The sequence below is a fragment of the Hydra vulgaris genome, chromosome 08 (assembly GCF_038396675.1).
Source record: "Hydra vulgaris chromosome 08, alternate assembly HydraT2T_AEP".
Classification (NCBI taxonomy): Eukaryota; Metazoa; Cnidaria; class Hydrozoa; order Anthoathecata; family Hydridae; genus Hydra; species Hydra vulgaris.
Window position 1 is genome coordinate 44,421,518 of NC_088927.1, and position 24,644 is coordinate 44,446,161.

At 27.9% G+C, this 24,644-nt stretch overlaps 2 long non-coding RNA genes across 2 annotated transcripts; both read left to right on the forward strand.

The window, feature by feature from the left end:
• The first annotated feature begins 16,834 nt into the window (after positions 1-16,834).
• LOC136084330 (uncharacterized) lies at positions 16,835-17,882 on the forward strand. The gene is made up of 2 exons (XR_010640489.1): positions 16,835-17,387; positions 17,701-17,882. It is a non-coding gene; the product is annotated as an uncharacterized LOC136084330 (long non-coding RNA).
• Positions 17,883-18,819: 937 nt separating this feature from the next.
• Positions 18,820-24,539, forward strand: LOC136084331 (uncharacterized). Its single transcript, XR_010640490.1, has 3 exons — positions 18,820-18,945; positions 24,000-24,067; positions 24,455-24,539. It is a non-coding gene; the product is annotated as an uncharacterized LOC136084331 (long non-coding RNA).
• Positions 24,540-24,644: the final 105 nt, after the last annotated feature.

Below are 24,644 nucleotides of genomic sequence, written 5' to 3' on the forward strand. Positions count from 1 at the left end.
CATCAACTCCTTCTATTAGGTGACGCAAAAATAACTCATTTGTATGAAGCATGTATATGGTCCAGTGGCATTTGTGACCTAAAAGCTTTTCAAGATGTGTTATAGCCCCACCTTTCCAGCCGGTGTTAATTGAAGTTCTATCAGCTCCAAGTCCTAAAAATGATTCAGTAAGATTATATTGTTGCAGCAAATTATAAACACCTTCAGCAATCTTTTTAGCTGGTTTACCTGAATGAGTATGTGCATTTGGAGTAAAATGATCAAGATATCGACCACCAGGTCCTATAGTCACAGTAATGTGCTGCTCTTTGATAATAATAAGATGTAGTGTCTATTTGAATCATTAACCATCGCTTGTTGAATCTTTTCTTCCATCAAAGTAAATGCTAATACTATCTGCTTTTGGACGATTGAAGTTGTCATTATTCTTTGCCACTACCATGACTTTTTTTTCTCTCTCGTCAACTTAGAAGAATCACAAGCAAGGTAAGAATATTCAGAGATGAGAAATCCTGCTTCAATTAAATCTTGCAAATAACTTGTAGCAATTGCTGCAGTTGCGGCAGGTGAAATCCCAAACCTATAAAATAAAACTAGTTTAAATTTATTTTTATTAATTCATTATCCCAACTTTTGCTGCTCAACAAAATAATAATTTATATAATTACCTTATACTAGTCATTGCTGTGTTTATTATTGAAATAGTGTTTTTTCTTGACTTCTTTTCTAAAAATTGTGTTACAAGGAGAACATAGACAACTAATTTATCCTTTAGAAGCCTTATAACCAACAATTTAAGTAAAGTTAACATTAACTGGATTATAGTAATCATTGAGAGGAATATCAGGAGAAATATTTGTTTGATATTATTCATATAATTCTATATCTTGTTTTTCTGTGACCTAAAACAAAACTTTTACAAATATTATTTTCGTTTTATATGTATATGTATATATTTATATATATATACATATATATATATATATATATATATATATATATATATATATATATATATATATATATATATATATATATATATATATATATATATATGTATGTATATATGTATGTATGTATGTATGTATATATATATATATATATATATATATATATATATATATATATATATACATATATATGCATATATATATATATATTTATATTTATATATATATATATATATATATATATATATATATATATATATATATATATATATATATATATATATATATATATATATATATATATATATATATATATATATATATATATATTAGGGGTATTCAAAAGTTAGGTCATGGAAAAAATTTCACTAACAAATAGGCAATTTTTTGCGGACTGTAATAAAAAACGAAAAACTGTTTTTTCTTTTTAATTATTTTTTAACTCGCGCTGTCCTCATCAAGTTTTCAAAAAAAAACTTTTTTTTTATAGATTCCAAAATATAACGAGTAATAAATAAAAAGACTGGATACTATTTTAACAAAAGTATTTTTATTTTATATAAAAGATATATACCAAAAATTATCATTGTAGGTTAATTTTGATACTTTGCGCTAGACCTATAAAAATGTTGACCTGTTTTACTAGTTGCAACCAAACGATCAGTGAAATCCACGTTTTTCTGGCGATGGGTCTTTAATGTAAATAGAATTTTCTATTTTTTTTAGGTATGCTTAAATTTTTTATAGAAACATAATAATCAACAGTGTATTTTGATTATCCGCCTTAAAAAAAAAGGAAGGGGGGGGGGTAAATAATAGTAAAAGTTTATTAAACAAAAATTCAACAAAATATAGCTAATTAGCTGTAATTAGCAGCCTCATGGTCACAAAACAGTTGTTCTATGGCATCAACATCAGGAAACAAATCAATGCTACTATCTGATTCAGTGTCCATTTCACAGGATCTGAATACATTTATACCTTCTATTTCAGGAAACTCTTTCAAAAGTTGAGCTGGTGTTTTCTGCTCAGCTGATTTACGGTAGACAGCTTTGGTCTTTGAGGATTGCACGGTCCAGTTGTTTTTGAATTTGAGCAGCTTTTGCAGCTTATGCTCAGACTTAACTTGACACACTGTTTCCTGTACCAGCTTTACAGCCCCCTCACTACAATCATTGACGACAGCCAAGTTTTTGACGTACGACTGGAACTCTAAATAATCAGAATCGATATTCCAGGAGCTAGCTGGATAAATCATCTATTTGGACTTGGTTTTGTCATGGCCTAAAATCTCAAAAATTAGCCACGATTCAGCAGTGATAAAGTCAACCAGTTCTGGCCGCTTCTCAAGTACAGACATGTCTTTTATTTCAGGCAAGAAACCTTTATTGTTATATTACATGGATAGCATGTCATAATCATTTGGTATGGGTATGTTATAGAGCTTTTTGGCGATCCCCCTCCTTTTCTTGTTCAGTAATTGAATCTTCTGAATTTGCCAGCACAATTGGAACAACAGTTGGATGCAGCAGGTTTATCCTCAACATACCTGGACATCTTCCAAACAGAATTCAAGTCCTGATAAAGAAAAAATGATATATTTTTGTAATTTTTTAAATTTACAGTTAATGCATAAAATTTAGTAATAGTAAATTTATATTTAAACTTAATGCTTGTACTTTGTTTAAATACATGTAATGGAGCAATGTCTGGCTTCTTATTAGTCAGAAACTTGGCTACATAGAAGATAGCAATAAACTTGCCCATCCTGGTGATGAGAGCTAAATCCAGATCTATATAGTTTTGCACAAAAATCTTTAAGAAGGAGAATTTTCATTTAATAAATACCTTCAGTCATGAATCTGGCATCATGCACAGCAGCAGGAGTGTTAAACTTGAAGCTTAAGCTTGGGTCCAGGGACATAAGACATAATTCTGGCAGCTCATGGTAGTCATCTCTCTTCTTACCAGTCTAAAGTTTATTGTGTTTTTATTGAATGTTTCCTAAATCTAAATACTATTACGCAATAAAGAAAATGCTTCTAAAAATATTTACATTGAGTTTTAATAAATGTCTGCTTACGATATTTTTAAACTAACCTCTGAGTTTTTAAAAGCTTTAGTTTTTACTATCTCCATAAGTTGGTTCTTTGCTTCACTGGCTTGAGGTTCTAGTCAAGTTCCACAAACAGGTTTCCATTCAAACCTATTTAGCTGGCAACTTTTAGTATCAATGGAATGCCAGGACCAACAGTGGCCTTGCAACCAATAGCCTTTTCGAAATGATTGATGTGAACCTCTTCTACGTGGTGACGGCAGGCCAATATCAGTAAGGGCTTGCCAAGGTCAGATCTCAATCTTGAAAGTACAAAACGTTCTTACATTTCATATTTACCACAGTCAAATTATTATCAATATTTCTGTAGCCTTACATAATTGTTATAGTACTTTAAAAATTCAAACAACAAAGTTAGTAATAAGATTTTAAAAATATATTCTTATTTTTATTTACCTGTATATAGCTCCACGCAGTTTTCCAGTATTGCTAAAAGTTCACTGATTGCATTAAACTGGTTTAGGCCAGTGCCAGATTCAATACCTGGTGCACCTAGAAGATAGTTCTTTCTCACCATTAAAACCTACAAGTACACAGATCCTGTCCTTCGCTTTGTCACAATGCTCAGGTATTAAATCCTTTATTATTTTCCCATCAAAATGTAGTTCAAGCTTGCCATCTTTGTGGTTAATATGATACTGCAATAACTTTTTTAACTTTTCAAAATCTTCATCAAGTATTTTATTTTTCATTCTATATACACTTGAATATCAAAGAGGCAGCTTATCTGGATCACCTCCCCTTCAATAACCAACTTTGTTAGAGTAGCAGTGATTTTATTGACAGATATGTTGGCTCCCAGAGCTGTTCTCATTGTGTTATGTATGGTGTCTTTGCTAACGTCAATATGTTGAGATTGAGAGTTTGATGTGTTTTGTTTTTTGGCAGGACTAGGCTGATACTCACTGCCACTTGAACTGAGTGTGTCAGATGAACTTGAAGTATTAAGTACAGAATCCTGACCATCTAAAATAAAAGGTTGTCTATTAGTCACTCTTTCCAGATCTCTTTTTTTATTTTGCTTTGAATAGTCAGCTCTGGTTTTGTCTAGATCTTATATACACATCTTGTGATCTGTTATCTGATCTCTGATGAAGGTGATGTCATTTGCTTTGTCTTCCTTTAATATGAACTTATCCATCTTAATAGCTTTAATGAGTGTCCTGTGGTCAGTGCTTGCCCAAAATAGTCCTATAAAAAGTAAAGTAAGTTAATTGATATAATAAAATTACAATTTATTTTTTGTTATGATAAGTAAAAAATTCTAGAATAATATATTCAAATCCAAACAGTTATTTGTCATAATTTGTGTTATTTTATGAAAATTTCACTTACCTCTTAATGAAACAATAAACTCTTTCCTGGAAGCGACCGATCCTTGGCTTGTCTTGTGCTGTGACTTCTTCAAATTCATATACTTTGTGATATATGCCTTGATATTCATGATCAGCCTACTAGCACTAATAACTGGGAATCCAGATCTAAGCCACGTAAACATGAGTGATCCTAAAATGCATTCATTTTGACACAGCTCTGTTACTGTGGTACATACCATTCTATTTAAAAAAACGAAGGGTTATTAAAATACATTTCGCTATTTTTTTAAAATAGTTATTATTTAAATTATAGTTCTAAATTGTAACTATTTGGCTTGAATACACTTTTATCCTACCTGAAACCAACACAAAGCTGGCAAGATATCAGTGAGTCAATTTTTGTGTTCTGTAGCTTCTTTTCCTGGAGATATAGCAGGTGCTTCAAAACATCAATCCTGAGAGGAAGCATAACAAATGTCATTTTTGCAGAACTTCCAACTAAAAAATTATTCTTCATTCTGGTACTTGGGCGGCTTTTTTTGGGCTTGTGAGAGCTGGAGCAACCACTACCACTGTCAACAGGCTCTAATTCTCTCTTTCTTGTTCTCATTTTTTAATTCTGTTAATTTTTTTTTAAGGCGGGTAATCAAAATACACTGTTGATTATTATGTTTCTATAAAGAATTTAAGCATAGATAAAAAAAATCAAAGTTCTATTTACATTAGAAGACCCACCGCCAGAAAAACGTGGATTTCACTGATCGTTTGGTTGCAACAAGTAAAACAGGTCAACATTTTTATAGGTCTAGCGCAAAGTATCAAAATTAACCTACAATGATAATTTTTGGTATATATCTTTTATATAACATAAACATTCATTTGTTAAAATAGTATCCAGTTTTTTTATTTATTTCTCGTTATATTATGCAGTCTATAAAAAAAAGTTTTTTTTGAAAACTTGATGAGGCCAGCGCGAGGTAAAAAATAATTAAAAAAAAACAAAAAAAAAACAGTTTTTCGTTTTTTTATTATAGTCCGCAAAAAATTGCCTATTTGTTAGTGAAATTTTTTCCATGACCTAAATTTTGATTACCCCTAATATATATATATATATATATATATATATATATATATATATATATATATATATATATATATATATATATATATATATATATGCATATATGTATATATATTTTCTTTATAATATATGTATATATATTTTCTTTGCTATATAAGCAAAAAAAATATTTTTTATTATGAAATTGTATTTACCTCGAATAATGCTAGATATCTTGTAGTTTTTTCATTCTTTTCTCATAAGCTTTTTCTTCACTGATTTTTGTCTTATATTTTTTTCTAAGTTTGTCTCAATCTTATTAGTATGTCCCATCTGCATGTCAGACTTTTCACCAGTCTTATTTCTTTGACTGTATAACCACTTGAGCTAGTTGGAATTTTTTTAAGGAGAAAAAATACAGATGCAATTTATACGTGCTTTACTTTTACAATTTTAGGGGGAAGAACACCCAGACAGATCATGTTCACACAGAAGTATCTTATGAGGACATGTTATTAGGACCATTTGAGGACATGTTATGAGGTCGATTAGCTTATCTAACTTCAATATAAGTTCTTCTTTTACTTTTGCCTTAGTTCTTCCCCATGCAACGTTTGACTACTTTTTCCCAAAGAATTTTAATTTTAGGCGATTTCACACCAATAATAACTGATTGTTGAAACTTAACATTTGCTTTTCTCTATTGAGCAAGAACAAATGGAATTAGATCGCTAGCAAGATCTTTGTACCCTACTATACAACCGTCTAGTCGTAAGAGAAATGCCGAGTATAAGCAATGCGAAGACAAACAAAGATAAGTGAAAACAAATTTATTTGTATTGTTTTTATTGTTTTTATTTTTTTTTATTGACTTCGATTAAAAATTATTAAACGATCTACTAAGAAAATGTGTTTAACTAACAAAAATAATATTAATTTCAATTAATATTAAAAACTTCGAGTCTCTATGTTTAAACTCTTTGAGATCTAACAAAAATGAGCATAGTTTTTTGACTCAAATAAATATAAGTTGTCTCGACAACTCATACTATAAACTTGACGAGTTTAATAGAGAAAAACATAATAAAAATTTTAGTATCTTAAGTACAAACATAAAATCAATGAATAAAAAAATTGAAGCTATTGAACATTTTTATTACTCTATAAACTTTTTTTTATTACTCTATAAATCTTTTTTGATGTTATATGTATCTCAGAAACTGAAGAAGATGCAAAACTGTCTTAATCAGAAAATTCTTTCTACAATTTATCGTCGTATAAAATAATAAGTCAACCACGTGTTGGAGGCATGAGAGGCGGCGTTGCAATCTATATTTTTGACAAGTTTGTATTTAAAGCAAAAAAGACCTTTAGTAAAGCAAACAAATATAATGATACTTTGTCTATTGAATTCTAAATAAATCTGGTAAGCCTTTTTTAATCTTCTCGCTATATTTACTAATATACTTATATGAAAGTTAATTTGCTTACCTCGCACTTACCATCGCGGTAAACAGATTAACTTTTATAATAGCCTTAGAACCATTATATCGCAAATTCAGAATAAGCACATTTTCTTGCCGTGATTTAAACTTGAATGCTATGTGTTACAAAAAATTTGTGAATACAAAAAACTTTTTTAATTTATTACTTGAGTTTAACATTATATATACCATTTTTAAGCCTACGCGTATTACAAAAACTACTTCGTCCGCAATTGATAATATTTTAACTAATAATTTTTTAGATTTTTGAATCAGGTATTTTTATTACAGATTTCTCTGATCAGATCCTATCTATCATATTGAGCACGGAGTTTCATCTAACAACGAAAATAAAAAAAATATTTGTTACTAAAGGATATCTTTGTTTTAAAAGCCTAAAAAAGATAAACTTAAAAAAAAAAGCTGTACGAAGAGCGAAGGGAAAACGTCTATTCCTCTGCAGACCCCAATAGCGCATTTGACGAATTTTCGAATATTTTTCAAAATGTTTTGGACAATGTCTGCCCAAAATTAACCACTAAAAAAAAAAAAAAGCTTAAAAACCCATGGATGTCAAATAGTTTGATAAAATCATCAAAAAGAAAACAAAAGCTTTATATTTTTATAAATATATAATTTTATATAATTTATATAATTAATTTAAAATATTATAATTTCTAAAATCGAAAAAAGAAAATGACGAAAATGCGTACAAAACATAAACACGTAAAAAGTTTAATCAAAATAACTTGAAACAAGCTAAAATTAAGTTCTGTTCTAACCAGCTGGATAAAAATAAGTTTGATACCAAGAAAACTTGGTCTATTATAAGTAAAGTAACTGGAAGAGTTACTTCATCTATAATAGACCAATTTTTTAGACGTCTTGCAGTCTTGCAGCTTCTCAAACGAGTCAACGTCTTGAAGCTTCCAAATGATTTAACGTACATCTATTTTAGATGTATTGCAAAACGTCTATTTTAGACGTCTTGAAGTACGTTGACTTATTTTGGAAGCTTCGAAAAACGCTCTTTTATGTTGTTAGCAGCTATTCATCTAGCTATCCGTCAAGCCTTTATGATGTATGATGTATGTGGTCTCTAGAGGCTACGTACCGAGACCCACGAAAACATGTTCAGCTCACTAAAGAACATCATATCCCACTTTGACGGATCAAAAATAAGTATATAAGTAAAAGAGAAGAAAAACTTAATGAAACTTCATTAAGTTTTTGTTGTCATTAACAAAAACTTCACTGTGCATTGAGTTGCATACATTGGATTAACGTTTATTTATATAGAGTAGATTAGGGTAATATGCGCACCTTAAGCAAAAAATGGAATATTTTCAAAAATTATTATGCTGGATCTAAAATTTTTGCAAATAAACAATTTTTAGGGATCCATACTCATGATCCACTTAGATATTTGGACACCCGAAATTTTTTCTTCTAGATTTAATTAGGTAATAGTGGCTTATTACTGCATATAAATTTACGCTAATTGTACTGATTCCTATTATCACCACATAAAGTCGATTCGAAAAATACAAAGCAACTTAAATTCACTGCTAAGATCTAAGAAATTTTTAAGTATGCTCATAGTGCCAGGGTGCTCATATTATCCTAATCTACCTTATATTGAATCGACAATGGGTTTAGAATATAGAATCAATCAATTTTTGCAATATTTTTACCTATATCGGACTAATATAACTGCGCAAGTTGTTTATAATTATGGCGATACAAATTTTTTCATTAAAATCATTGCTAACACACACGACATTGGATCAACGTTGGATTTACATCAGAAAAAAACTTCCGACGTTCGCGATGGTTTTACATACGTTGTTCACATGTATGTGGGTAATAGCCAACTACACATTTTTAGGGTCAATTTACATGAAATTGACGTATTATAAATATATTAAAAAGATGTTTTTTAATCAAGAAATCCTTTTCTGACATAAAATTTGACTTTTGACAACTCTTACCGGCGCACTATATAGTTAATTTTTACATATTTTTAGCATCCTGCATATAAATATAGATGTTTTGATTATAGAAATCCATTTCAAAGAAAGTTGCAATTAAGTAAAATAAATAGGAAAGAAAAAAAAAAGATTTTCAAAAAAGTAAAATTTCTTTAGGAAAAAAACGTGATCCAGGAATTACATTTTTATGTTTTATTATGGTGCATTCTCTGTTCTTTATAGTTATCAAAAGCACATTGATTCTCTCTATTCTATTTTTAAACCTTTTGTCTTGTTTTCCAAGTAAAATCAATTTTATTTGGAATAGATCTGCTTTTTTTTCGCTTACTGTTTTATTATAAGTATTTTAAAAGTTTGAGTTGGCATGAAAGTTCTAATTGATTTGTCAATCAATTAGAACATAGTGTATTTATTATCTTTATTAAAAAGACCTCCTTGTCCATGTTTAGGTTTTTAACCATCTCGAAGTCTTAAATCATATAACATTCATATGAAAGTTTAATTTTTTAAAAATTACCCAATGAATCCAAAGAAAGTGAAAGTAAAAAAAATCACAACTAATTCATGTTTAACTTTTTTGTTGTATGATTTAGTGAAGTTGCATAAAAAAATTTAAACCAAAAAAGGTTCAAAAAAACAAAAAAAAAAATCGAAACTATTCAAATCTATCTTTTATCAAAGAAGTTTTTTCTATAAGTTCCTCATTACAAAATCGTGGAAGAAAAATGAAAAGAAAGAGGGAGAGCTAGGTTGATTGTCACGTGTGTTTGTTGTTACAAACTTTATAACAAAAAATCTAAATATAATTTAGAATTTTTATTCCGTGCAACAAAAACTTTATTCTAAATAAGACATTTTCACAGTTATTTCCATCTCTTCTTAGAGTGTGGAAAAAAAGTTTTTTGTTTTTGATATGTAAAAGTTAATTTTCACATACTTAGAGTTTTTCTTTTTCTATGCAGAAACTATTTTATTGTGTTTCGAATGCACATTTATAGAGTTTATTATTTATTTGAGAAACGTAGTCATAAAAAAATGCTTATGAAAATCACACGCTTTTAGGTAAATTTACAGGTGTCTTTCTACTAGCATTTAAGGGGTTACTTGTCACAAAATAAATGCGCACGGCTTTAACGACGTTTTTTTGCTGCACACGTTTTTTTTTTTTTTTTTTTAAAACGCTACTTAAAGTTATTGGTAAATTCTATATAATTTAATTAAAAAGTAACACATAAAAAGCTGTATAGCAGGCTGTATATCCAAAGAAAATTTTTATTAGTTTTGTTGCAATGGGTATTTACCCATTAGATCTTGATACTTTTAATGATGCTGATTATGTCATATGTCATCATAATTATAGAACTGATCACCCAAATCCATCTTTTTCATATGCTGATTCAAATAAAGAAATCTATCTACCGTATTCAGTCCAACTAGAATCACCAAATACAAGGATTAAAAAATTTATTCAGATACCGGCTAATCAGCTAGACAGAAGCTTAAAATCCACTTGTATCAAATAGAATCTCTGACAAAGATCCAATTACCTTGATTAGTTTTTAAAAATTCAAACATATTACCTAAGAGTATTTGGCCTTTTCCTAAAGCAAGTCAAAGGTTAGCATCAAAAAGAGATAAGCAAACTAGTAAGAATAAAAATCCTAAATTACATGTGAATGGAAACAAAAACAAATTGTTAAAGTCAAATTATATTAACAAAATTAAGTTGTACTCAAATTTGCATTAACTGGTTGAAATCCAAAACATACTAAGAGCTGTGACAACCAACCCCACTCTGTGACAACCAACCCATTGGTTGGGATTGATTGTCACACTGCAGAGGTCTTTGAAAAATGATTTTAAAATAAAATATGTTTAATTCAATGTCATGAAATCGTTGTAATAGTTACAAAAAACTTTTGCGCAAAGTTTTAATAAAAAATAAAATAAAAGAAGTCTAAAACGTAAAAATTGGCGACGATCAACCCCGCTCTCCCTTATAACTGAAAAAATGTTAAAATCCTGTAAATGTAGGAGAAAAAATACCTGTCAAACATAAAGACAATTGATTTAGGCTTTATTAAAATTGTTGTAACATTTTATAAAAATCTTGAATTTATTTTTTCTTTATCATAGGACCTTGAGAGTTCTAGGGTTCCTTTGTTTTAGTGGATTTTAATGTAATTTATCAAAGAAATTATGACAAAAAGAAGGTTGAACTAATATTATGAAACGAAAACTGAGAACCACTGAGAACTCGGAACACCAAAGTACGAACTCATCTCCTAATTTTATCTTTTAACAGGACCCGAATGGACATTGTACGAAGGTTCTTCAAACGATCAAAAGACGTCCAAAACGTTTAAAGACGTTTAAAAGACATTTAAAGGACGTCTTTTTTACGTCCGTGCCCATTGAAATCGAGATCTAAAGTACACATTGAAATTAGCTACTCCATCCCAGTGAAAATAAAACCGCGTCCCACATGGGTTCCGCGTGGGTTCCGTGTGGGATTGATGGGATTTACGTGGACGGATTTTCCCATGTGGTATCCGTATGGAAGTTGTCACCTTAAACCCATGTGGGTAATCCCACATGGGTTACATGTGGGAACCATATGGTATTTACACACATGGGAAATCCCACGGGGGTTTCATGTGGGATTTGCAGGGGAATTAATTTGAAGGCTGGAAACTAAAAAAAAAACTTTTTAAAAAACTAAATAAAATTTTTAAATCGACATTGCTTTGCGTTACGTTTATACTGTGTAAAAATATTTTATATTAATATAGAGAATGGCAAGCAAGTATGTAAAAACCACGAATAATGTTTATCTTTCATTAAAGAAATAAGATTAAGATTTGTGCAAATAGACGTATTATTAGGATAATATAGTAGTTATTTGAATATAGATCTTGAGTATATTATCTGCAAACAATTAACTGATGAATGTTCAAATGTTGTCAAAAACCAAGCATGCATGTGCATGGACACTACAGTGTCCCACAAAAGAAATGCATGTTTGAAAGTCAAAGAATTCCCAATTTTCTTTGTTAAAAAAGAAAAAAATAGGGTGGTGGTGGTGGGGAGATAAGTTTCTGTAACTTTTTTTATGCTCCAAAACTTTTAACTTTAAATATAATAAGGTCCTTATGACTTAGGAAACTTACAAACTACATTGAGAAACAAAAAACAGGATATTAACAGAAACTTTTTAATCTTTAATCTGGAGTACCACAGTGTTATTGGGAATAAAGCCTCTGGTCTCAGTTTTCAAAGTAATATAATCTAAAGTAATGTTTAAATAAAATAGTATACTTTAAAATGCATATAGTTATACATATAACTCCTGATATAGTTATACATATAACTCCTATATAGTTATACATATAACTCCTGATAGTTAACTATATGTATAACTAGTTATACATATAATTTGTTATAGAAACTTATTTTTTAAGGTTATGCTTAAAAGCAATTAATACCATTAATTCAAATTTAAGATTTAGTTAAAGTTCAAGTTAGTTCTTATTTATTCATTGTTTTTGTTAATTTTATATTTATTTGTTCAAATTTGTTAATTAGTACTATTTCTTACTACAGTAAGAATGTTTATCATTGTTGAATGTGATTTTATTTGTTAATTTTATTTTCAACATATTTTGACAACACCCTTTACATTTTAAATGATGACAGCTTTACTTTTCTATTGATGTTAAATTTATTACGTTTCAATAACTCAGATTGTATCATAACTGAATTATTGTAAGCTTTGTAGGGGTTTGTTGTATATCAAATGGTGTTTTAAATAAAGTAAAAATAATATATATATATATATATATATATATATATATATATATATATATATATATATATATATATATATATATATATATATATATATATACACACAACATTAAAACAATAAAATTGATACAAAATTTCACTTTAAAACGAATACCATTAACATTGTGATGATAATAGCATTAGGAAACTAGTATTTATGTATTAATATTATACTATAAATAAATAGTTTTTTAATTCATTTTATAAAATAGAGACTGACAACTGATAATTAAATACAAATATACAAATAAAATACAAGAAATAAATACAAATTATAAAAATCATGTAAACTTCATTTATTATTTCTAAATACTATATTAATATTAATCTACAAAGTTAAAATCAATTAAGAGCATTGTTATTAGTTCTTTTGCGATTCGCACTTCCACTTCTGTCTCTCAAATTTATAAAATAGGTGGTCAAAGCTTGCTCAATAGGTAGGTTCTCAGCATAACAATGCTTTTTTCTTACACTTTCTAAAGAGAAATATGGCAAATTGATTACTTATTTTACCTAAATCTTAGGATCATCTATGCATAATGATGTCAGATGATGACAGATAAGCAAGCTAATTTCTGAATTTAAATTGTTTTTCCTATGATCCTCTCACAGTTTAAAGCAACAAAAGCAAAAAGTTTTTAGACCATATTGTTGGTGTAAATACCTCTAAAACCTGCTCATAGCTAGCATAAATTGTTTTACTTTTTTTTTTAATTCAATTTTTTAATTGACATTATTTTGGTCTCAACATTCCCTCCCATATATATATATATAATTTTTACTTTATTTACAACACCATTTGATATACAACAAATTCTTACAAAGCTTACAATAATTCAGTAAAATTCAATCTGAGTTATTGAAACGTAATAAATTTAACATCAATAGAAAAGTAAAACTGTCATCATTTAAAATGTAAAGGGTGTTGTCAAAATATGTTGAAAGTAAAATTAAGTTACTAATAAAATCACGTTCAACAATGATAAATATTCTTACTGTAGTAAGAATTAGTACTAGTTAACAAATTTGAACAAATAAATATAAAATAGTGAAAAAACAATGAACAAATAAGAACTTGAACTTGAACTAAATCTTGAATTTGAATTAATTGGTACTAATTTGTTCAAGCATAACCTTAAAAAATAAGTTTATATAATAAATTTTATGTATAACTAGTTATACATATAGTTAACTATCAGGAGTTATATGTATAACTGCATGCATTTTAAAGCATTTTATTTAATTTATATATTACTTTAGATCATATTATTTTGAATACTGGACCCAGCGACTTTATTCCCAATTACACTGTGGTACTCCAGTTTAAAAATTGAAAAGTTTCTGTTAATATCCTGTTTTTGTTCCTTGATTTAGTTTGTAAGTCCCTTAAGTCATAAGGACCTTATTATATCTAAAGTTAAAAGTTTTGGAGCATAAAAAAAGTTACAGAAACTTATCTCCCCCCTATTTTAATATTTTTTTTATTAAAGAAAATTTGACTTTCAAACCAGCATTTCGTGTGGGACACTGCAGTGTCCCATGCATGCATGCTTGGTTTTTGACAACATTTGAACTTGCATCAGTCAATTGTTTGCAGATAATATACTCAAGAACTATATTCAAATATCATATGAACATGTTAGAGAATGTTCATATGATATTTGAACATCACAAATTTAATAATATTGTTGTGATATGTTATATAAATAATACCATAATAAATTATGATATGAAAATAAGATAGGATATAAAGGCAATGATCAAAGAATAAATTTATTTATAGAAATTTAGATTTTTGTTTATTAGTTTCAGAATATTATATTATGTGTGACCGCGGATGTCAAGGCCTGTTATTACTAGAACAGGCCTTGCATCGCGCAACAAATTTGTTAATCTGAAGGCCAATTCCTAATACTGTGTTTACATTTTCATCTTTTAACATTAGACAAAAGTTTGTGTTCGCGCTTTTTTAATAAATCTTTAAAATTTGATTGGTTTATAAATTAGATAGCGCAACTTCAAGACGATAACGTTGTAAGTTTCAAGGCGTTAACATTGTAAGGTAATAATATTGTCAAGCTAACTATTAGTTTTTTTAAATGCCTTAAAAATGCCTTTGAAATGCTGTGTATCTCTTTGCAAGTCGAACTATCTCAACTACAACAAAAATATCAATTTATACAACTACAATATCAATTACAACTACAACGAAGTTTATATGATTGTTTGTGTATTGACTACAAGTTGCCAAGTATAAGGACTTAAACATGATTGACTTCAAAAATAAGCTCAATGGAGGACCTAGTTTTCATAAATATTATTTTTATGAATTTAAATCCATTAAAAAGAATTTCCATACTACTAATTGATGAGGTCTATGTCAAAGCTTTATTACTTTACCCAAGAGGTGCTTTGTTTGGTCAAGCAGTAAACTACCCTGAAAAGTTAGCTAAAACAATTTTATCATTTATGATTAAATGTCTTTTTGGAGGTCCAGAATTTATATGTAGAGCTCAACCTGTTGCAAATCTTTCCTCTGAATTTCAGTTTGCTCAATGTCAACAAATTGTCTATACAATAAATAATATTGAAAATAGTAAGACACTGGTAATAATTACTGATGGTAACCGTGTAAATCAAAGATTTTTTGGAATGTTTAAAACAGTTGATAGTAAACCATGGTTAACAACATCAGGTATATATTTATTGTATGATTATGTGCATCTACTAAAATCTATATGAAACAATTGGTTGACAAAAAAGACTGGGGAACTTCAACTTTTGAACAATAAAGAACTGGCTTTGGCTAAGTGGAGTGATTTAGAAACTATATATAAAACCGAGTGCAATAGTCTTTTTAAACTCTCTTAACTTACAGCTAAATCAGTTTATCCAAAACCAATAGAGAGACAATCTGTAAAGTTTTGTTTGTCTGTTTTTTGCAAAGAAACAGTACCTGCATTAAGAACGCATCAAGAGATCGAAAATAAAGCATTTGAAGGTACTGCTGTATTTATTGAAAAATAATTTTTTTTCAAATGTTGTTATGTCTCTATACTGTGCTGGCATTCGGTTTAGAAATGAATTATGCGAAGAAATCCACTTAGTTGGTGATCAACAGTTACAACTGCTACGAGATATTGCTGAACTGTCAAATTTTATGAAACCTACAGGTAAGCGTGTAAACAGCTTACGCTAGATACTAGCAATGCAATAGCGCATTTATGTTATGGCTTTGTTGATCTTGTAGAAACTTTGTTGAGTAATGGAGCAAAGTATGTCTTATTAGGTTGGTTTTCAACAGATCCACTTGAAAAAGCTTTTTCTAAGCTTTGACAGGGATCTGGAGGTACTTACTTTATAAACGCTAAATCTGTAATTGAAAAAATTAATATTCAACTTACTAAGTTGATATTACAACTTGACATTCCTGTTGATGGTATCGATGGTCATACTTGTGACATATGTTTTAGAGATATTTCTACTGATGAAAAAGAACTTCTGGATAATATACATGATCTTGAAAGCTCAGTTAATAAATCTACATTAGTGGCTATAGTTTACATAGCTGGCTATGTGCAAAAAAGCGAAATAAAAATTTATGATGATTCTACCAATTATTATTATAAATATGGAAGTTATCTGTATAGCCTAAACAGAGGCGGGCTTGAAATTCCTTCTGATGCTCTTTTCTAATGGTCAATATTTTGCTTTTTTTTTTCAAGGTGGTACTGACCCTTTATACAGAACATTTTGTGTTACTCAGTTTTAGTTCATTGCTGCTAAATATTAATTTAAAATCACAAAAAAACAATGCAGAGTATATTCTAATATTCTGCTAAAGAATTACTCACTAATTACCACTCCCAAAATACTAAAGCTATCATAATTTATGTGAAAATTAGTTTTGTAATTTGTTATGCTATTTACTTGTTATGTTTTTTATTTTCTCATTAGCCTATATGTCTCAATATGTTTGGATTTGTAATTATTTACCCTGTTAAGATATTGATAAAACTTTTTTTTTGCTTGAATCAACTTTTGTTGGTGTTTTTTATTGTTGGTGATTTTTATTGTTATCATTTTTAGCAACAAAAAAAATTAAAAATACAGTTATCTTTTTAATATATAGATATATACTTTGTTATGGTTCTGCTTGTTATTGATACTATTTAATATTACATAAATATTCTTAATGAAATTTGAAATACGAAAAATATGATTATCTTTTAACAACTTTTTGGTTTTCTTTTTATATTTCCGTCTTTACTTGAGATTATTATTAGAAAACATAGACTGCCATTACACCCTATCTAGTATAAAAATATATCAATATAAGTAAAAGTGAAAGTTTAATCGGGCTTCAGTTTTTACGGCATTTCGCGATGTCAAGGCCTGTTATTATATAAGGCCGTGTGTGTGACGAAAAAATAAAGATACTTTTGCATCCAGTAGCTATTGCACCCAACGTGTACATCATTGAAAAAGTAGGTTTTTACATTTTTGTTTTTGTTTTTTGTTTAACTACTTATCCTATTTGATCACTTTTTTTTAGGATTCTCCTCATGGGTTCAAGCTCATTACGCATAATATGTGTTCAATTACCCATAATACGTTAGTCATTGTAAGTAATAAATTAGGAAATAATTATTTGTGAAATATTGTAGTCATTAATGACTTCAACCTGGCTAATAATTAAAATTGCTCGACTAATAAGGTTCCTTATTAAAATTGCTCTCTTTTTCTCTCTCTCTCTGTCTCTGTCTGTCTCTCTCTCTCTCTCTCTCTCTCTCTCTCTCTCTGTGTGTCTCTCTCTGTGTCTCTCTCTCTCTCTCTCTCTCTATATATATATATATATATATATATATATATATATATATATATATATATATATATATATATATTTATATATATTTGTATTTATATTTTTTTTTTAGAAAATGTTTGAAGAAAGTTAGAAGATACTAAAAACCTTGGTATTATGCAAGCCGAAGCGATTTAATTAATTCAATCACAAAAAACGGCGTGTAAATCGCAAAAGAAAAAATAATTTTTTTAATATTCATCTTGGATGTATTGATTAATGGCATTTATTTTAAAATAAATTCATTTTGCAACACGTTTTTTAATTTTATAAAATTTCGTCATAAGAGTTTATGGTAAATCCCACATAGGTTATAGGTGAAAACATCTCATGTAAAAGATCAAAAATGCTACACATTTTGAATACCAAATGGGATAAAGTAGCAATTACCAGATTAAGTTAAGCCTCTCTGAAAGCTTCGATGATTAATTTTAAATTACTATTTAAGTAATTTTTAAATTAAAAGAATTTTAAAAATTATCATAGAAGCATTCGGACTTTCATTTGTCTAGTATTGACTACTTTTATACCATTTGGATTAAAATATGTGGCATTTAAGATCTATAACATGTAGTATTTTCCACCTATATCCCATGTAGGATTTACCACATAAAACCCATGTGGGATTTACCATATGAAACCCACATGGGACAAAATAATAATCCCCATATGGGTTACATATGGTAAAAACCCACGCGTATCCCATATGGGATTTACCATATGGAATCCATGTGGGATTTACCATATGAAACCCACATGGGACAAAATAATAGTATCCCACATGGGTTACATATGGAAAAAAATCCACGCGTATCCCATGTGCGCTTTTTTCATGGGGATGCTTTAAAATAAAAGTATAAGGATGTTAGATTGGGCTTTTCAGTCACCAAACTTAAATATAGTTAAGTTACTTTATAAGAGTAAGCAGCTCAATAAAAACCAACCAGTTTGCCTCAATTAAGGTGGTAGATCCCATCAAGCTACTCCCAGTGAAAAATAAAACCGCGTCCCACATGGGTTCCGCGTGGGTTCCGTGTGGGATTGATGGGATTTATGTGGGACGGATTTTCCCATGTGGTATCCGTATGGAAATTTGTCACCTTAAACCTATGTGGGTAATCCCACATGGGTTACATTGTGGGAACCATATGGTATTTACACACATGGGAAATCCCACTTGAGTTTCCTGTGGGATTTGCATGGGAATTAATTTAAAAGCTGGAAACTAAAAAAAAAATTTTAAATCGACATTGCATTGCGTTACGTTTATATTGTGTGAAAAAATTTTATATTAATAAAGAGAATGGCAAGCAAGTATGTTAGTACCACGAATAATTTTTATCTTTCCTTATAGAAATAAGATCAGGATTTGTGCAACTAGACGTATTATTAGGATAATATTATAGTTATTTAAATATAGATCTTGAGTAAATTATTTGCAAACAATTAACTGATGCAAGTTGAAATGTTGTCAAAAACCAATCTTGCATGCATGGGACACTGCAGTGTCCCACAAAGAAATGCAGGTTTGAAAGTCAAAGAACTCCAATTTTTCTTTAAATTGGAGTTCTTTGACTTTCAACATAATTAAAAAAGAAAAAAGTAGGATGGGTTTCGGTAACTTTTTATGCTCCAAAACTTTTAACTTTAGATATAATAAGTTCCTTCAGACTTAAGGGACTTACGAACTACATTAAGGAACAATAACAGGATATTTACAGAAACTTTTCAATTTTTAATCTGGAGTACCACAGTGTTATTGATAATAAAGCCTCTGGGTCCAGTTTTCAAAGTAATATGATCTAAGTAATGTTTAAATAAAATAATATGCTTTAAAATGCATATAGTTATACATATAACTCCTGATAGTTAACTATATGTATAACTAGTTATACATATAATTTGTTATAAAAACATATATTTTAAGGTTATGCTTGAATAAATTAGTACCAATTAATTCAAATTCAAGATTTAGTTAAAGTTCAAGTTAATGTTCTTATTTATTCATTGTTTTTGTTAATTTTATATTTATTTGTTCAAATTTATCAGTTAGTACTATATTTTACTACAGTAAGAATGTTTATCATTGTTGAACGTGATTTTATGTTGTTATTGATGTTAAATTTATTACGTTTCAATAACTCAGATTGAATCTTAACTGAATTATTGTAAGCTTTGTAGGGGTTAGTTGTATATCAAATGGTGTTGTAAATAAAGTAAAAAAAATATATATATATATATATATATATATATATATATACATACATATTCATATATATATATATATATATATATATATATATATATATATATATATATATATATATATATAATATATATAAATATAATATATATATACATTGTATATATATATATATTTATATATATATATATATACATATATATATATAAATATATATATACATATATTACATATACATTGATATATATATATATATAATATATATATAGTATATATATATATATATATATATATATATATATATATATATATATATATATATATATAATTATATATATATATATATAACATTAAAACAATAAAATTTATACAAAATTTCACTTTAAAAAGAATACCATTAACATTGTGATGATAATATCATTATGAAACTAGTATTTATTTATTATAAAAATAATATAAATAAATAGTTTTTTAATTCATTTTATAAAATGGAGACTGACAACTCATAATTAATGGAAATAAATTCAAATTATAAAAATCATGCATTATTACTAAATACTATATTAATGCTAGTCTACAAAGTTAAAATCAATTTAGAGCATTGTTATTAGTTCTTTTGCGATTCGCACTTCCACTTCTGTCTCTCAAATTTGTAAAATAGGTGGTCAAAGTTTGCTCAATAGGTAGGTTCTCAGCATAACAATGCTTTTTTCTTACACTTTCTATAGAGAAATATGGCAAATTGATTACTTATTTTACTTAAATCGTAGGGTCATCTATGCATAATGATGTCAGATGACCCGGTTTGTTGAACAACTTCACCCTTTATCAAACTCAGTCAATTTGCCATCTCCCATTGAAAATGATGTCAGTTTTTGTTATCGTATTATGATGGTATATCTGAATTGTTAATATAATATAAAAAATGCATATACCATCAATTTTTTTCTGGTTCAATTATACATTTATTCTCAACAGTACTAAAAGTAAAAAAAAAAACATAAATTGTTCTTTCAGATAAGCAAGCTAATTTCTGAATTTAAATTGTTTTTCCTATGATCCTCTACAGTTTTAAGCAACAAAAGCAAGAAGTTTTTAGACCACATTGTTGGTGTAAATACCTCTAAAACCTGCTCATAGCTAGCATAAATTATTTTACTTTTTTTTTAAATAAAATATTTTACTTTTTTTTTTTAATTCAATTTTTTAATTGACATTATTTCGGTCTCAACATCTCCTCCCCATTGTCAGTTATTGTTAAACTCACACTGCCCCTCTATCTACTGGCATCATTTATGGATGATCCCATAGCCTAAATACTATATATATATATATATATATTATATATATATTATATATATATATATATATATATATATATATATATATATATATATATATATATATATATATATATATATATATATATTATTTTTACTTTATTTACAACACCATTTGAGATACAACAAACCCTTACAAAGCTTACAATAATTCAGTTAAAATTCAATCTGAGTTATTGAAACGTAATAAATTTAACATCAATAGAAAAATAAAGCTGTCATCATTTAAAATGTAAAGGGTGTTGTCAAAATATGTTGATAGTAAAATTAAGTTACTAATAAAATCACGTTCAACAATGATAAATATTCTTACTGTAGTAAGAATTAGTACTAGTTAAAAAATTTGAACAAATAAATATAAAGTAGTGAAAAAACAATGAACAAATAACTTGAACTTGAACTAAATCTTGAATTTGAATTAATTGGTTTTAATTTGTTCAAGCATAACCTTAAAAAAATAAGTTTATATAATAAATTTTATGTATAACTAGTTATACATATAGTTAACTTTCAGGAGTTATATGTATAAACTGCATGCATTTTAAAGCATTTTATTTAATTTATATATTACTTTAGATCATATTACTTTGAATACTGGACCCAAAGACTTTATTCCCAATTACACTGTGGTACTCCAGATTAAAAATTTAAAAGTTTCAGTAAATATCCTGTTTTTGTTCCTCAATGTACTTCGTTAGTCCCTCAAGTTTTATGAAACCTTATTATATATAATGTTAAAAGTTTTGGAGGCCTAAAAAAAGTTACAGAAACCTCCTTATCTCCTCCCTATTTTTTTTTTTTTTTTAATAAAGAAAAATTTGACTTTCAAACCTGCATTTCTTTGTGGGACACTGCAGTGTCCCATGCATGCATGCTTGGTTTTTGACAACATTAGAACTTGCATCAGTCAATTGTTTGCAGATAATATACTCAAGAACTATATTCAAATAGCATATGAACAATGTTAGAGAATGTTCATATGATATTTGAACATCACAAATTTAATAATATTGTTGTGATATGTTATATAAATAATTCCATAATAGATTATGATATGAAAATAAGATAGGATATGAAGGCAATGATCAAAGAATAAATTTACTTATAGAAATTTAGATGTTTGTTTATTAGTTTCAGAATATTATATTATGTGTGACCGCGGCCTTCTATAATAACAGGGCCTTGACATCGCGCAACAAAGTTGTTAAACTGAAGGCCAATTCCTAATACTGTGTTAACATTTTCATCTTTTAACATTAGATGAAAGTTTGTGGTTCGCGCTTTTTTAATAAATCTTTAAAATGTGATTGGTTTTATAAATTAGATAGCCCAACATCAAGACAATAACGTTGTTATTGTCTTGATGTTGATGTGAGGTTCAAGGCGTTAACTTTGTAAGGTAATAATATTGTCAAACTAACGATAAGTTTTTTTAATAATTAAAATGCCTTAAAAATGCCTTTAAAATGCTGTGTATCTCTTTGCAAGTCGAACTATCTCAACTACAACAAAAATATCAATTTATACAACTACAATATCAATTACAACTACAACAAAAATATCAATACTCAACTACGACAAAAATATTAATTTATAAATTCCCGAAGAATCTAGAGGAGAGAAAAAGATGTAGTGAAGCTATCCCAAGAACTGGTTTTATTGTTACAGACTATACAGCATTATGTCAACTGCATTGGCCAAATGAAGCACCTTTTGAAAGCAAATATGGGAAGCAACGACCTTTAAACCCACCATCTGTTTTTAAAATATTCCGCCTAGTTGTTTAGCCACACCAGCAAGTAAAGTTAGAAAAAATGTAACTTCAAGCGGTTTTCGAAGCATTTTACCAGATGAGTTAAATGATTTTCTAAAAGAGGATGAAATTATATTTGACGATATTCAATCTTTGTTAAGTGATAATAACGATGTTATTGTTTTCCAGCTTAATAAAAAAAGTTTACACATACAATCAAAAATGTACAAACTTGGTGTTTCATTATTTATTTTAGTAATTTTCAATGATTATTCATTTGTAGCTAACCATAATGGCACAATTTGTAATATTTCATATTTAGCTGTAAACAAATTAAAGTTAATAAAAACAAAATCAGCTTTATTTGAAGCAGTTAGATTTTTAAAAAATAAAGAAAGTTCGCTTCAATCAAATATTCTATTCGAACACCTTAATGCTATGAGAAAAGTTAATGTTGGTGAAGTTTTATATACTTCAGATATTATATGTAGAGCATATGAGTATTTTGCTATGCGACGAAGTTTATATGATTGTATGTGTATTGACTACAAGTTGCCAAGTATAAGGACTTTAACCCTGTTGAGATATATTGATAAAACTTTTTTTTTGCTTGAATCAACTTTTATTGGTGTTTTTTATTGTTGGTGATTTTTATTGTTACCATTTTTAGCAAAAAAAATTAAAAATACAGTTATCTTTCTAATATATAGATATATACTTTGTTATGGTTCTGCTTGTTATTGATACTATTTAATATTACATAAATATTCTTAATGAAATTTGAAATACGAAAAGTATGATTATCTTTTAACAATTTTTTGGTTTTCTTTTTATATTTCCGTTTTTACTAGAGATTATTATTAGAAAACATAGACTGCCATTACACCCTACCTAATATAAAAATATATCAATATAAGTAAAAGTGAAAGTTTAATCGGCCTTCAGTTTTTACGGCATTTTGCGCGATGTCAAGGCCTGTTATAATAGAAGTCTACATCATTGAAAAAGTAGGTTTTTACATTTTTGTTTTCGTTATTTTGTTTAACTACTTTTCCTTATTGATCACTTTTTTTCAGGATTCTCCTCATGGGTTCAAGCTCATTACGCATAATATGTGTTCAATTACGCATAAACGTTAGTCATTGTAAGTAATAAATTAGGAAATAATTATTTGTGAAATATTGTAGTCATTAATGACTTCAAACTGGCTAATAATTAAAATTGCTCGACTAATAAGGTTCCTTATTAAAATTGCTCTCTTTCTCTCTCTCTGTCTCTCTCTCTGTCTCTCTCTGTCTCTCTCTCTCTGTCTCTCTCTCTCTCTCTCTGTCTCTCTCTCTGTCTCTCTCTCTCTCTCTCTGTCTCTCTCTCTCTGTCTCTCTCTCTCTCTCTCTCTCTCTCTCTATATATATATATATATATATATATATATATATATATATATATATATATATATATATATATTTATATTTATACTTATATTTATATTTATATTTATATATATTTGTATTTATATTTTTTTTTTTTTTAGAAAATGTTTGAAGAAAGTTAGAAGATACTAAAAACCTATATATATAAGCCGAAGCGATTTAATTAATTCAATTGACAAAAAACGGCGTGCAAATCGCAAAAGAAAAAATAATATTTTTAATATTCGTTTTGGATGTATTGATTAATAGCATTTATTTTTAAATAAATTCATTTTGCAACACGTTTTTTAA